The 16,372-nt window shown below is 43.2% G+C and overlaps 1 long non-coding RNA gene across 1 annotated transcript in view; it reads left to right on the forward strand.

The window, feature by feature from the left end:
• Positions 1-16,372, forward strand: part of LOC136383209 (uncharacterized) — a 51,872-nt gene that overhangs the window by 9,763 nt on the left and 25,737 nt on the right. The window contains exons 3-4 of the long non-coding RNA XR_010747376.1: positions 2,133-2,239; positions 2,744-2,827. This is a non-coding gene — a long non-coding RNA (uncharacterized lncRNA). The remainder of the gene's footprint in view (positions 1-2,132; positions 2,240-2,743; positions 2,828-16,372) is intronic.

A 16,372-nucleotide genomic window follows, 5' to 3' on the forward strand; every position in this document is an offset into this window, starting at 1 on the left:
GTCAGGCCCAACTTCTATCTTTGACCTCTAGATTGTCTTTTCAAAAGCTTACCTGATTATGTCACGTCCACCCAGGTTAATCTCCCCTTTATTAACTCAAAATCAAGTGATTTGGTACCTTGATTACATTTTTAAAACTCCTTCACCTTTGCCATGCAGTGGAAGGCAATCACAGGTATGCTGTCCCAGCACTCTCCCAGGACCCACCGCACCTGTGGGTGGGGCGGTATCCACAGCATGCACACCAGGGGGCGAAAATCTTGAGGGACACCCTACAACTCTGCCCAAGCCCCGTCTTAAAAGTCATAAGGTGTTTGTCTCAAGTTCCATGGACAACAAGGAGCAAAATGGGACTTGCAGTCACGTAAGAGTCCTGAGCCCAAGCCCCTTACTACACATCCCACCCCTGTTCTAGCAGCAAACTTCACAGCCATTTCTGAGGTCATCTAGGGCACCTGCAGGTCATAAAATACTACATGAAAAGTTCACTGTGATTAAATCAAGTTCAGGATATCCCCCCCGGGAGCACATCAACTCCAGGCTGAGCCATCAAACCAATTACCCCGAAACCAGCTGAAGTAAACTCTTAATGAGGCCAGGTCATACAAAGGAAGGGAGCAGACAACCTGCTCTATTTTCTCCTTTCTCTTCTCCTCCTCTCACTGTCTTTGCCCAGATGTCACTTCATTGCTCATAAAGCTTCTGCGCGAGGCCAGTGTCCTGTCTCAGCTTGTCATAATGCTCCTCTTCCCTGGCCCTGACCCACATGGATTGAACACTCAAGAAATGTCTGTTGGGTTGAATACATTTCACCTGGTCATATTTTAGACTATCTTCATTTTCTCCCCTAAAGTTTCAAGTGTTTGGGGGCATTAGATTTAACTGATGTTCCCTTTGTATAGAGCTGTGTCCATATCGATAATGTGGTTTGTCCACATCTGCCCCAGCAAGCACATGGTGTAGGGCTGTACATTGGCTCAGACACTTCCGTCCTTTCTCTGTAGCATGATGCCGTTCTTTTCCTACATTGGAGAGCAGAGTGTAAGCAGCTAACATCTGCTGAACGCATACATACTAAATGCCACATAGTAAATACATACAACTATTTATTACTTTTTACAGTTGTAGACCTGAGGCTCAGAAACATTGACTAATTTGTTGAGGTCACGCAGCTGTTCATGCTGCAGCTAGAAACTGAACCCAGATTGGTGACAAAAACTATACTCTTTCTGTTTGTTTTGTGGGTTTTTTTTGTATTTTTTTCTGAAGCTGGAAACGGGGAGGCAGTCAGACAGACTCCTGCATGCGCCCGAATGGGATCCACCTGGCATGCCCACCAGAGGGTGATGCTCTGCCCCTCCGGGGCGTCGCTCTGTCACGACCAGAGCCACTCTAGCGCCTGGGGCAGAGGCCAAGGAGCCATCCCCAGTGCCTGGGCCATCTTTTGCTCCAATGGAGCCTCGGCTGCGGGAGAGGAAGAGAGAGACAGAGAGGAAGGAGAGGGGGAGGGGTGGAGAAACAGATGGGCGCCTCTCCTGTGTGCCCTGGCCAGGAATCAAACCTGGGACTTCCGCATGCCAGGCCAACGCTCTACCACTGAGCCAACCGGCCAGGGCCACTATACTCTTTCCATACTTGGCCATTGAGTTGTCTTCTTCCCCAAAACTTTGAACAGTATTTAGATAGGTATGAGTTTCAAGAGTTCAAATGGGAGCTCTTCTTAATAGATATGCATTTCTCAATCGTGACATCCTAACAGATTAATGCTATATGTTTGAGGCTTGTTATTTCTACAGAGCTTTTCACTAAAGTCCTTAGTGCTTGCTTTGCAGGTCTGAGACATATCAGTCCCTCAGGAAATATCTGAATAGAGAAAGGCAGGAAGGGACAAGAGGATGGCCATGTGAGGTGGGATGGAAATACATGTAACAGATGAGCTGAGCAGGCCCCAGAACCAGCTTGTCAGTTGCACAGACAGCACTGACTAGAACCTTCTCACTAACTTTGCGTGCCTCTATCGCCACCTAGCCATCTTGTGGAGAAATGTCTCTCTCTGAGCAAATTTACAAACGTCATTGAGTCGGCAATCCTTCCCACAATACACACCTCTGTGCTTGGTCTTTTTTTAATAGGGGCCTTCGTTAGCAGTTGTTTCCAAGGATGCTGCCTTTAGAGGGAAATTAAAAATTTTTGGTATCATTGAGGATTGTCATCACTTAAGTCTCCTCAGCCCTGCAAAGTGAGTTTTGTCACTTCTTAAGAAACTCTGCTGGTAAGAATTGTGCCCTGCTCATCTCTGAGTTCCCAAGTCTGCCATGATACCCCACGTGCATATGTCCATATCCCTACTCTGGCTTTAGGATCAGGTCAAACGCTGTCTTCCCATGAAACCTGCACAAAAAAAATGGCTTCCATTAATTCTACATTTACCCTATGCCTGGAGCTTTATGAGCATGTATTCTCATGACAATCCTATGAGGTAGGTATGATTCCTTCCATCTTATAGTCAAGAGAACTGAGGCATAGTGAAGTGACACAGCTCATCTCTGGCAAAGCTAGGGTTGAAAGCCAATCACCACCCTCCCCCCAGGCCTAGAGCCCTCCTTTCATCACATGTTCCTAAACTCCCTCAGCCAATGTGATAGCTCCATCCTCGCCCAGCATTGTTTTGTCTTCTTCATGCCATTTTTGTCCCTCCAACCCCTCCGACCTTTAGTTTCTATTTCCTCTTTCTATGAACCAGAAACTCAAGCTCCACGAGGGACCTCGTTCTCAGCTGCATCAACCCTGTATACACAGAACCTCACCCTTGGGGGCACCCACTCAGGTAAGGCACACTCATTCATGCACTTCACTTACAAAACTGCAACTGCCTCAATCACCAAAAGATGGTAAGTTCCGAGTTTATATTTTCCAAAGGTGGCTCTAAGGCTCCCTGGCATCAGAATAACTTGGGACCTTCAGATAGTGATTTGCATAGATATTTGAAGAGAGCTGGGCTGCCTGAAAGCAGACCCACCTGAAAACAGAGTCTTGGCTTGCATTTTCTTTTTGATAAACTGACCGGCAGGTGGGGAGGGGAGCAAAGAGGTCAGTGTGGGCACTCGATCCTTGAGCTGGCTGAGAAGAGGCATCAAAGAAAACAATTTTCAAAATCTCGGGAGCTGGCCCTGGCCGGTTGGCTCAGCGGGAGAGCGTCGGCCTGGTGTGCGGGGGACCCGGGTTCGATTCCCGGCCAGGGCACATAGGAGAAGCGCCCATTTGCTTCTCCACCCCCACCCCCTCCTTCCTCTCTGTCTCTCTCTTCCCCTCCCGCAGCCAAGGCTCCATTGGAGCAAGGATGGCCCAGGTGCTGGGGATGGCTCCTTGGCCTCTGCCCCAGGCGCTAGAGTGGCTCTGGTCGCGGCAGAGCGACGCCCGGAGGGGCAGAGCGTCGCCCCTGGTGGGTGTGCCGGGTGGATCCCGGTCGGGCGCATGCGGGAGTCTGTCTGACTGTCTCTCCCTATTTCCAGCTTCAGAAAAATACAGAAAAAAAAAAAATCTCGGGAGCTGGCTGTGGCCTGTGCAGCGTCTCCGGGCCCTCTGCCTGTGGCAGGCCTCCTGTCCATCCAATCAGACCCTTCCTGGGGAGCTGTGAGTGCAGACTGCCCAGAGCGAGGCGGGGAGACAGCCGGTCAGTGTGGGAGAGAGAAAGGCAGACATGGGGTACTGAGAGAAAGGAGCTCTGCCCCAAATGCTGTTGGGGGCACATGGGTCAAGGGTGGTGCCCCAAAGCAGGATTTTGGGTGAGTAGATAGGAAATTAAGAGTCAGTTGGGGAAAGGAAAAGAAAGAAAGAATAGGCGAGGGCAGAAGTTAAGTTCTCAACAAGGAACAACCAGGTGAGGCAAACACAGGCCAATCAGCTGACAGGTGGTTCTGTGGTCCTCAAGCCCCTGCCATGCCAGGCATGATCCTTCACCCCTTAGACCCTGGAGAGGTGCCTAGCTGTGAGCAGGTGCTCAGGGACTCAGGCCCTGGCTGCTGACCAATCAACCACTACTGCCACCAGGTATATGCCCGTTTAATATCTGCACTGGGAGCAGTGAAGAGGGAAGAGAAACTTGAATATTTGGAATCACAAACAAACACGGAAGGCAAGGAGAAGAGGGAATTGGCGGCAGCACTGAGGAGCTGCCCTTCAGGTCAGATTGGGCATGCACCTGCTCTGTCACAGTGGGTCCAGGGCACCGTGGTCAGAGCAGGCAGCCTGGAGAAGCACCTGTCCAGCTGGCTGAGTGGCAGCCCAAATTCCCAGGGCAGGGGAACCAGCTGGCCAGTTGGGTCGAAGCCCAGAATAATGAGACCTGCAGTCTGATCTTGGCAGTCGCTTGTGCCTTCTCATCAGTGCCCATAGCCCACAGGTAGGTGGCTCATCTCCACATGTCAGAGTCAAAACAAAATCTCTGTCGCTGAGAAGGAATAACCCAACTGTTTGCCTCCGGCTTCATGAAATGTGCCATTCTGATCACACTCCCCACCTTGGAATTTCTATTAAAAGATCCAGAATTTCTGTTCTCCAAGAAGGAATCCAGCACCTATGCCTTTGTGAAAAATAACAGATATAGAAATTTTCAGAGTCAGTTCCTCAAAATCTACAGGTTCCAAAAAGTTGAAAGACCAGAGCCACCTCTCCAGAGTCCCCCATGTGTTGTCAATACCACAGTTAGCAGTTCTTCCCTTGAGACTGTTTTTGTGGCTGTTTCTAATTGCTCCTTGCATTTGGGGAGTTCATTTTGTATCACAGTACTGCTTTGGGCATCAAAACTATTTCCATCTTCTCATATGTGCTTGACTATCTCTAATTGGGGAAAGTTATTTTTAGTAGTTCCTCTTCTTTTCATTTTCTAAGATCTGCCCTAGTTAGGAAAAAAAAAAATCTAGAAAAGAATAGTTTTGTGTTGGTTGTCGTTCCCCCCCCCCCCCACTCCCACTAAGGAATACCAGAGATGCTCTTAAAGTTTTACATGCAACAATTTTATGTTCAGTGTAGAGGTCAGTAAGGGGGAAATAATCCAAGATCCTGGATTTTATCCCCTACTATCTGTGCAGGCATAAAAAGAAAACTAAGGATTCTTTTCATTCCCCAAGACGCAGGTCAGTGTCACCTCCTCTGACAGGTGCTCTCCTGTATCTCCCCATCCTACTCCTGCTACAGGCAGACTGATGGTCCCCAGAATTCACCAACCACACGACAGCTGTCCCTTGTGATTTTTCCTTATATTTCCAGTACTACTACTGCACCCTTAAAGACTTCTGCCAAGTTTAAGGTATCTTTTTAAAAACTAAATATGAGCCCTGGCTGGTTTGCTCAGTGGTAGAGCATCGGCCTGGCATGCAAGAGTCCCGGGTTCGATTCCCGGCCAGGGTACACAGGAGAAGCGCCCATCTGCTTCTCCACCCTTCCCCCTCTCCTTCCTCTCTTTCTCTCTCTTCCCCTCCCGCAACCAAGGCTCCATTGGAGCAAAGTTGGCCCGGGTGCTGAGGATGGCTCTGTGGCCTCTGCCTCAGGCGCTAGAATGGCTCTGGTTGCAACAGAGCAACGCCCCAGATGGGCAGAGCATCGCCCCCTGGTGGGCGTGCCAGGTGGATCCCGGTCAGGCGCATGCAGTAGTCTGTCTGACTGCCTCCCGTTTCCAACTTCAGAAAAAAAAAAAAATACAAAAAAAAATATGAAAAATTCAAATCGTATTTAATATTAATTTTTAATTAGATTAATTGGGGTGACATTGGTTAATAAGATTATATAGATTTCAGGTGTACAATTCTAAAATTTGTTTTAGCTAATCTGTACCAAAAGCAACTTCCATTAATTAGCAAATTAAGCTTTAGAGTTATTTTAGTTCTTTAATTTAAAATAATCTCAGCACACAAATATTTGTTTATTGATGTCAAAATTAATAGCATTTTCTTTGCAATTTCCTATGACTCTTCAGTTATCTCAAAACAAAGAAGTTGAAAACTTATGTCCCCACAAATGTTTAGAGAAGATTTATATTCATGATTACCAAAACTTGGAAGCAATGTAAATAGATGAATGGATTAATGTATATCCAGACAATGGCTATTATTTAGCACTAAAAAGAAATGAGCAATAAAGCCATAAAGAGAAATGAAGGAAACTTAAATGAATATTTCTAAGTGAAACAAGCCAATCTGAAAAGGTTACATACTGTATGTATAGTTGGGAGTGAGGAGGTATTAGTAGGCAAAGCAAAGGGCATTTTTTAGCTGGGGAAAATACTCTACAATACTGCAAAGGTGGACACATGACATTATACATTTATCCAAACCCACAGAATGAATACCACCAAAAATAAACCTTACTGTAAACTATGCACTTTGCGCAACAATGATGTGTCGCAGCAGGTTCATCAGTTATAATAAATGCACCACGCTGGTGGGGGGAGTCATTGATGGGGAAGGACTTGCATGTGTGCGGGCAGGAGATATATGGGAATTCTCTGTACCTTCCTCTTAATTTTACTGTGACCCTAAAATTGCTCCAAAAAATAGTCTATAAAAAATAATTTAAAAAAAATGAATTTCCAGCTCTCATTCAAATCTTTGTAGAAAATTAAGCTTAAAGAATAACTATAGCCTGACGAGGTGGTGGCGCACTGGATAGAGCATCAGACTGGCATGCAGAGGCCCCAGGTTTGAAACCTTGAGGTTGCCGGCTTGAGCGCAGGCTCACCAGCTTAAGCGCAGGGTTTGGGCTTGAACATGGGATCATAGACATGACCCCAAGGTCGCTGGCTTGAGCAAGGGGTCAGTTGCTCTGCTGTAGCCCCCCAGGTCAAGGCACACATGAGAAAGCAATCAATGAACAACTAAAGTGTCGCAATGAAGAATTGATGCTTCTCATCTCTTCTTTCCTGACTGTCTGTTCTTGTTTATCCCTCTCTCTGTCTGTGTCTCTCTCACAAAAAAAAAAAAAAAAAAACAACTATAATTATATTGTGGTTATTGCTAGCTTCACAGTCTCTTTCATTAACAAGGAGGATGCAAGGGAAAGGTCCTATCTTCAGATACTGGTGAGAAATTCCAGTCTTACCACATCCAAATGTAAGCTTTAAAATTACAGACCAGCAATGGAGCCTCTGCTGTTACTGAACAATAGGTTCAGGTCTGTTTGTTAAATAAAAGGTTATCAATAGAAAACATATGTAGGTTCAGAGCCAACTAAAGCAGTGCTTCTCAAATTTGAATGTGAGTACAAGTCCCCTGGGGATTCTGCTAAACTGGAGATTCTGTTCTAGTAGGTCTGGAACAGGACCAGAAAATTCAGGTTTCTACCAAGCTCCTAAGTGGCACCAATGCTGCTGGTTCAAGGCCACCACACTTTGATGACAACTATGCAAGAAACTGTGTCTATTGTTATAATTAGTCTTCCTCTTGGCTTTGAGGCCTTCTTATTTATTTTGTCTCCCCAGCACCCAAAACAACTAAAAGTAAACAAATATTTGCAAAATGAACAAATGAATCTTAGTCTTTCTTTCTTTGGACAATGAGTAGAACACCTCTCTCAGGTGTGAGAAAATATCCAAAAGTATTCATTTTTCTTAAGAGTTGGGAGGAGACATGCAAATTTGACACACACAAAAAATTGCTCATCATTCTTCCTATGTCCACTTCGTTTTTATGGAAATAACAGATGCATAAAGAAAGAAAATAGATCAATGAGACTGGATGGTTAGGCCCTAACACGCTAGATTAGATGGGAAGATTCCAGAGAAAGTGCGTACAGTTAGGGTTCCCAGCTGGCAAGTTAGGAAAGATGCCCTGTCTTAGCTGACATAGGTGCCATATTCTGAATGGTGCTTTGCAAACAGTCATGAGAAATAGCCTTAGAAAGTGAACCTATGTGCACCCACAGAACAATGTACTTAAAATTGTTCTGTTCTAAAGAAATCTAAAGAGAGTATGCATATCCTTTCAACAACATGCTGGGGACATTGTTTAACAAGTGCATTAAGGATTACTTAATTTTCTAAAGCATTTTCCTGCATGTAACTTTGGTGTTTACTATTTGAATATAAGCCCACACACTGTGAATGAAATTATACATTACCTTATAGATTTCTGTCTAGTAGAAAAGATTGTCCCAAAAATTATAGTCTTATTTGACTGAAGGATATGAAACAGTTTGTATCTAACCTAGCAATCTTATTCAAACATCATTTTTTCAAAATTCCTATAAATACCCAGGTCCTCAAAATGCCTTATGAATCGGTTTTACTGTGTCACTGGATCCCTAATTAATTAATAAATATTTGACACAAATTCATTTTACATTTGTATGAGAGTCATGTATTTAACTCTTTGAAAATTATGTTTTGAGAATTCATTCCCAGAAATAGGATTTGTCTCCATATGTTTTCAGATCAAGAGCAACTGTGCCTGAGAAACTACTTTCTTTTTTTTTTTTCAGTGACAGAGACAGAGACACAGACAGAGAGAGGGACATACATACAGGGACAGACAGACAGGAAGGAAGAGAGAGGAGAAGCATCAATTCTTCATTGCAGCACCTTAGTTGTTCATTGACTGCCTTCTAATATGTGCCCTGAGCAGGGGCTCCAGCAGACCGAGTGACCCCTTGCTCAAGCCAGTGACCTTGAACTCAAGCCAGAGACCTTGAGCTTCAAGCCAGTGACGCACACTCAAGCCCGCAACCCTGCACTTAAACCAGCAACCTCAGGGTTTCGAACCTGGTTCCTCTACATCTCAGGCCAACGCTCTATTTACTGCGCCACCACTTAGGTGAGAAACTACTTTCTTAACTATACACCTGTATCTAGAACTGACTCAATGTCAACATACTGGATTTTGACTGATGTTTTATAAGGATGAGACCCTTTGGGGGCTCTTGAAAGTGGAGTGAGTGTATTTTGCACGTGGAGAGAGTGTAAATAATCTATGGCCAGTGGGAAAACTGTAGTAGTTTTTATGATATTTCCACAAATTCTTTGATTCTCCTTCCCATGAGTGTGGGCTGAACTTCATGACTCACTTCTAATGAATAAAATGTGGCAAAATGACATAAATGATATGGTGGCTTCCATCTTGCTCTTTGATCACTTGTCCCAAGTGAAGTCAATTGCAATGTCTCAATGATACTCGAGCAGCACTATGGCCCACATAGCAAAACAAAGGCTTCTTGTCAATAGTCATTGAAGGACTAAGGCCCCTTGCTAATAACCAAAAGAATGAGCCATCTTGGAAGCAGCCTCTTAGCCTTCAGATGCCTGCAACCCCAGCTAACATCTCAACTACAGACTCACAAAGGACTTCCAGCTAAGCCGATCTTAAATTCTGTAAGAATCATGAAATAGTGCATACTTACTTCTTCGAGCAACTAAGAATTGGGCAACTTGTTACACAGCAATGTAAAACTAATACAGCTGGTTTTTCAGGCACATGTTAAGGCTTTTCGTATACATTGCACGCCCAGTAGGAGTTGCATAATAATGCTCATTCCCCAGTCATCACTCTTGTTAAAGTCTATTTTTTTTATCCTTTCCAATATAATTTTTAAAATGGTATCTTACTGTTTTATTACTTTGATTTATATCATCTCAAGTGAGGTTGAACATTTTTCATATTTATTGCTTATTTCGTGAATTTTTTCAGCAGGTGCATCCTTTGTATATATTTTAAATTGTGGCATTAATTTTTTTTGTTGTTCATTGATTCCTTGAGGTCTTTGACTCAAGTACTTTAACTTTTTGCTTGTTGTTATGTTGCAAGTATTTCTGCTTATTTACTTTTAAATTTATAGATAGCCTTGCGTGGTGGACATGGAGACACAGTGTGTTGGGCAAACCAATGTGTTTCAGGTGTGAAACAAGTGAGTTAGGTTTGTTCGCATATATTTTACCTAATTCGTGCATTGGCATGAGGCAGCTTGATGTATGTATAGTCTATGGAAGGCTGCTGGTGCTTACCCTCAAGGCAGCACACTGTAAATTGCAGGATTTCCTGCCTCCATGGAAAGGGGCAATTGTTTGCTATTGTTTGCCAGAGGAGTATTTCCACCAGGCCTGTTTGGCTGGGGAGTGCTGAGGCTGGTGGAGGTCTGTGAGTCAGGTGAGTCCGGAGGAGGTCAGGGCTTGGGAACCCCTCTTTTAGTGAGATCTTCCCTGAGGGAGACGGAAGCGGTCTTCCCTGCCTGTTTGCCTGTCTACCCTTACAAGACTTTAATAAATGGAATGGCCCACCATTTTCTGTCTCCACAGTTCCTTTACCATATACCCGAATCCAATGTGAACCTGCATGGCCTTGACAGCGGCCTCTGGCTTTACACAGTGTTTGAACCCTTTCTAGGAAGGACTCGCGTTAGCTATCAGTATGCAGTCTCCGGGTGCCTCTTGCCTAAGTGACAGAGAGCTGACTTGCCCTAGTGCATGCTTTTCCTGGGAACCCGTATCCACTGACCAATTGTGCTAGAAGACAAAGGTCCAGCCATTTCAGCCCAACATGGAACCACTCTAATAGGCTATTTCTGCTCCAAAGCTCTCTCTAGGGTTGCAATTGTTGGCCTGCATTGTAGGTTGACCTCTCCCTGGAAGAAATCTCACTTCCTCCACCTCCTTTCCACAGATTGTAATCTCTAATAAATACCCTACACATCAAACTCCATCTCAGTATCTGTTTCTGGAAAAATCCAACCTGTAGCATTTTGGAATGTAATCACTTAATTAATAATTGGCATAATATATACCTTTACATATAAACACAGTATATTGGAAAATAATATGTTTTGTTTTTGTCATAATATATCCTTTACATATAAATACATTATCCTTAAGAACAGTGCTGTTGTTGTTTTTTAGTGACAGAGACAGAGAGAGAAACAGATAGGGATAGACAGACAGGAAGAGAGAGAGAGAGATGAGAAGTATTAATTCCTTGTTGTGGCTCCTTAGTTATTTATTGATTGCTTTCTCATATGTGCCTTGACCAAAGGGCTACAGCAGAGCGAGCAATCCTTTGCTCAAGCCAGCGACCTTGGCCTTAAGCCAACACCTTGGGCTTCAAGCCTATGACCTTTGGGCTCAAGCCAGCATATATGGGGTCTTTTCTATGATCCCACGCTCAAGCCAGCGACCCCGCGCTCAAGCTGGTGAGCCCACACTCAAGCTGGATGAGCCTGTGCTCAAGCTGGCAACCTCAGGGTTTCGAACCTGAGTCCTCTGTGTCCCAGTCTGACGCTCTCTCCACTGTGCCACCGCCTGGTCAGGCTGTGTTTTGTTTATAAAACTGGTTCTTTTATAGAATAATTATTGGAATGAAAGATTCAAAAGTTGAGTACAAAAAAATAAAAACAGCTGAGTATAAAAAAAATCACAATATTTCTCTAAAAATTATTATGCAAATTTATCACCTACGTTATGTTACTCCAAATATAACCTGCCCTTCTTCGCTTAGAGATATATTTCCTGTCATTGCTGCCCCCTTTATCTTGCTTTATTTTTCTTCATACTATTTCATTTGAATATCTTTTATATCTATACCTGCCTCCTCAGCACCTAGAATGGAACATGACATACAATCGGTGTTCCATAAATATTGGCTGAATAGATAAATGGATAGACAAATAAATAAATAAACAACTTAGGGCCACAGGCAGATAAGACATGTTTGGGCTAATAACAGATTTGTCTTTCCTCTTCTTGAAAAAGAAGCAGCGTATTAACTTGCCACACACACAAGTTGCCCAAGATAATCGTTATGTGTGCACAGATGTAGCCAGACCACTCTGAAAACCTTTGCTCCCCTCTTTCTCTCAGCCTTACTCTTTGTTGCAGGCCGCGGGACTGCACAGCTTCAGGGGAGCCCACAAGAAGGTGGTGTTCGGGGTATGAGGGATGCTAACAGATGGCTAGATGGCCTCATTTTGCAGATGCCTCTATATCTGTGTTGCTTAAAAGCATTTTAACCAGTATTGTGTAAGACATGTATTATCTTTTGGTTACAGCCCAAGCTTCTAGAATCCCAGATTAGTGCCCAGTTCCCAAAACCTGATAGCTGCTAATCCTCTGTGATGGCTCATATGCACCAGTTGATGTTGGGAGCTTTTAGATTTCAGTGATTTCTGCTTCATTATATTCTCTTTGAGGTTGGATATGGTTGGCTCAGTATTTTTGTCAGACTATTTAAAGATTAGTTAACTTGGAGTGGGTAAGTAAAGGTGATACAGCAGACCTGAGATAGAGTTAGGACTTTTGCTGTTGACCCTATTCATCAAAAGCTGACATTAGCTTATCACTGTTCTCTGGCCGGTGGTAGAAAACCATGGCTTGACTTAAAGATTCAGTACCATGGGGAACACCCACTCTTCAATTCCTCTGTGGAAGGAGCTGACACAGAAAAAAACAGACATACACAAAACATTAGAAAGCCACAGGCCATGCCAATATATAAGTTTCCCTGCGCTGTTTTTCTCATCTCTGGTTACGACCAGAAGGCCTTTAAAGCTATAATGAAAGAAAACGATGATTGTCAGGCTAAGTCTTTAAAAAGTAGAATCTTTCTTAGTTTCTAAATGAATCTTTTCCAGTTTAAGTAATTGAAGGAGGGTGCCATCTTTTTCTTTTTTTCCTCAAAAAGAACTGATTAGACAGAACAAATATAAGAGACTCCAGCCTGACCACTGGTGGCACAGTGGATAGAACATTGACCTGGAATGCTTATGACCCAGGTTTAAAACCCCAAGTTTGCAGGCTTGTGCGTGGGCTCACCAGCTTGAGTGCATGGTCACTGGTTTGAGCATGGGATCATAGAGATGACCCCATGGTCGCTGGCTTGAGCTCAAAGGTCACTGGCTTGAAGGCCAAGGTTTCCGGCTTGAGCCCAAGGTTTCTGGCTTGAGCAAAGGGTCACTGACTCAGCTGGAACCCCCCCAATCAAGGCACACATGAGAAAGGTATCGATGTAACAACTAAAATGTTACAAGTGCTTCTCATCTCTCTCCTTTCCTGTTTGTGTGTGTGTCTCTCTCTCTTTCTCGTGCACATACATGTGAGCATGCAAAACAAAACAAAACAAAACACCCAATTGTTGAAATCAGCAGATCTTTAAATTGCACAGAATCAAATTTCTTACCCTGGTTGGCAAACTGCGGCTCACGAGCCACATGTGGCTCTTTGGCCCCTTGAGTGTGGCTCTTCCACAAAATACCATGTGCGGGCAATACCTCAATAAGAAATGTACCTACCTATATAGTTTAAGTTTAAAACATTTGGCTCTTAAAAGAAATTTCAATCGTTGTACTGTTGATATTTGGCTCTGTTGACTAATGACTTTGTTGACCACTGTATAATTTTACCTGTGTTGCTGAAAATACAGGGAGAAATCCATTAGTTCTTGGACTTTTCTCCATTTTTGTCATTGTTGTATCTTTTCCTCTAATGTGAAGTATCTATTATGCAAATCCCACTGGGCATGACTTTTCCATTATGATCAGCTAATCACTGCTTGGATACAGAGCTCTCTAAAGACTCAATGGCATCTGCCCAGAAGAAGGAAATGTGAGCTTGAGGAGTCTGGTTAGCATTTGATTACTGCATTTCCATTGCAGCTGTGCTTCCCTAAAACACTTAGGATGCATTTGACTTACAAATCATCTCAAAGAAGATATCTAGGCTTGGTGTATGTTTCATTCTTTACAGAAACACGACCAACAACATTTTAATGGCCCCAGAGGAGTAATATCTTTTCCCTTAGTGACAATAGTTTTTGTTAGGACTGTAATTTTAAGGTAATTGATATAAAAAAATGCCTACTTCCTGAAGTAAGCAAGTGGAATAAAGAGCCTGACAGATCTTTCCAAGAAAGAGAAGTACATAAAATGTAAAATTATAATCATGAAGGAACTTAACCCTTCACCCATAATAATTTCTACTATATAAATGAAGATTTAAAGGTATCTCTCAGGAAACAGGAAAGTTGTATGTTAGACGAAAGAGCAAATGAGCTTTAAAACTGAAGGACAATTATCAGTTCAGGAGCAGAAAGCTAGTGAAGACAGGCTTTCCAGAAGTATGATTTTTCAGTCAATATAGTGGACTGAGTGGACATGGAAGAGATTCGTTGCCCTCTTCCATCATCTTTCTCTAAACATATGTGACCTACTAAAAATATATTTAAATGCAGGCCCTGGCCGGTTGGCTCAGTGGTAGAGGGTCGGCCTGGCGTGCAGGAGTCCCGGGTTCGATTCCTGGCTGGGGCACACAGGAGAAGTGCCCATCTGCTTCTCCACCCCTCCCCCTCTCCTTCCTCTCTGTCTCTCTCTTCCCCTCCCGCAGTCAAGACTCCATTGGAGCAAAGTTGGCCCAGGCGCTGAGGATGGCCCTGTGGCCTCTGCCTCAGGCACTAGAATGGCTCTGGTTGCAACAGAGCAATGCCCCAGATGGGCAGAGCATCGCCCCCTGGTGGGCGTGCCAGGTGGATCCCAGTCGGGCACATGCGGGAGTCTGTCTGACTGCCTCCCTGTTTCCAGCTTCAGAAAAATACAAAAAATAAAATAATAAAATAAAAATATATTTAAATGCATAGCCCATCTTACAAGATTTAGGAAAGGGGTCCAAAATTAGAGAAGCCAAAGTTAGAGTGATTATTAAGAGCTCAAGCAGCATGGCCCAGGGTGAATCATACTGAAATAAAGTTCTTATCAGCTGGAAAATGAGGTTTTAACACATGTACTGAGACAGAAGAGTTAGTCCTAGGGGGTCATAAAAAAAGAAACTCTCACACAATGTCAAGAATCTCATCCCTTTCATAAACTTATGAGTAGAAAAACTCTTCCTATTTGCCTGGGGAAGAAACAAGATGATTGCTGTCTATTCTAGTCCTTGGATAAAAGTGTTCCCCTCAATATATCAAAAGAAATATAAATATGAGATCTGAATTTACAATTTGGATATGATGAGAAAACCCCTAAGTTAAAAAATTATTATAAAATTCCTTTGAAATTTTATTAATACAAAACTTCATTAGAAACACAGCAGAGATCCATGCAAAACTGTTCTATAGAGACATTTCTTTACCCATGATTATGAATGGAATTGTGTTCTCCCACAATTCTTATGTTGAAGGCCCACCTCCAACTGTCATTGTATTTGTTGATAGGATGCTTAAAGAGGTAATTAAGGTAAAATGAGGTCATAAGGATAGAGTTCTGATCCAATAAGACCAGTGTCTTTATAAGAAGAGGAAGGGACACCAAGGATGTGAATATACACAGGAAAAACCATGTGAAGATAGAGTGAGAAGATGGTTACCTGCCAACCAAGAAGAGAGACCTCATGAAAAACCAAATCTGTTGACACCCTGATCCTGAACTACTAGCCTCCACAATTATTTATGTAAGAAACTGAAATTCTGTGCTTATATCACCCAGTCTGTGGTATTTTATATGACAGCCCAAGCATGATGCCATGGGTACCTTCATTGAATTCACAAGCAATATATAGAGAACTCACAAAGAAAAATAGAGTCACAAGGAACAACAAATAAGAGAATTTGTACTACCAAAAACTAAAAGTAATGGAATAGCTGAAGGAGTTTATAAAATAAGTTTATTTAAAATATTTAGAACTAAAAGAAAGTATAGAAAACATAGGATAAGTGCAAGGTAATATGAGAAAAGAACATGTGTTTTATGAAGGAAACCATATATAATTTGTGGAAATAAGAGGTATAATTATTACAATTAAAAGCATACTGAGTAGGGAAATAGTATATTAGACCCAGCTAAAGAGCACCTAAATAAAGAAATTGTAAGCATCAAAAAGGACACTGAAATCAGAAAAAAGAACCAGACAGAAATGACAAGCACAATATCAGAAATGAAAACTATACTAGAAGGAATGAAAAGCAGGCTGGATGAATCAGAGGATCAAATCAGCGACTTGGACAAGATAAGTGAAAGGACGGAAGCAGAACAGCAAAAAGAAAAGAGGATCAAAATGTCTGAAGAAATTCTAAGAGAAATCTGTGATGACATGAAGAGAAACAATATCCGCATAATAGGGTTTCCTGAAGGAGAAGAGAGCAAGAGATAAAGAACGTGATTGGCCCTGGCCGGTTGGCTCAGTGGTAGAGCATCAGCCTGGTGTGCAGAGTCCTGGGTTCGATTCCCAGCCAGGGCACACAGGAGAAGCGCCCATCTGCTTCTCCACCCCTCCCCCTCTCCATCCTCTCTGTCTCTCTCTTCCCCTCTTGCAGCTGAGGCTCTATTGGAGCAAAGATGGCCCAGGTACCGAGGATGGCTCCATGGCCTCTGCCTCAGGCACTAGAGTGGCTCTGGATGTAACAGAGCAATGCCC

The sequence above is a fragment of the Saccopteryx leptura genome, chromosome 11, assembly GCF_036850995.1.
Source record: "Saccopteryx leptura isolate mSacLep1 chromosome 11, mSacLep1_pri_phased_curated, whole genome shotgun sequence".
NCBI lineage: Eukaryota > Metazoa > Chordata > Mammalia > Chiroptera > Emballonuridae > Saccopteryx > Saccopteryx leptura.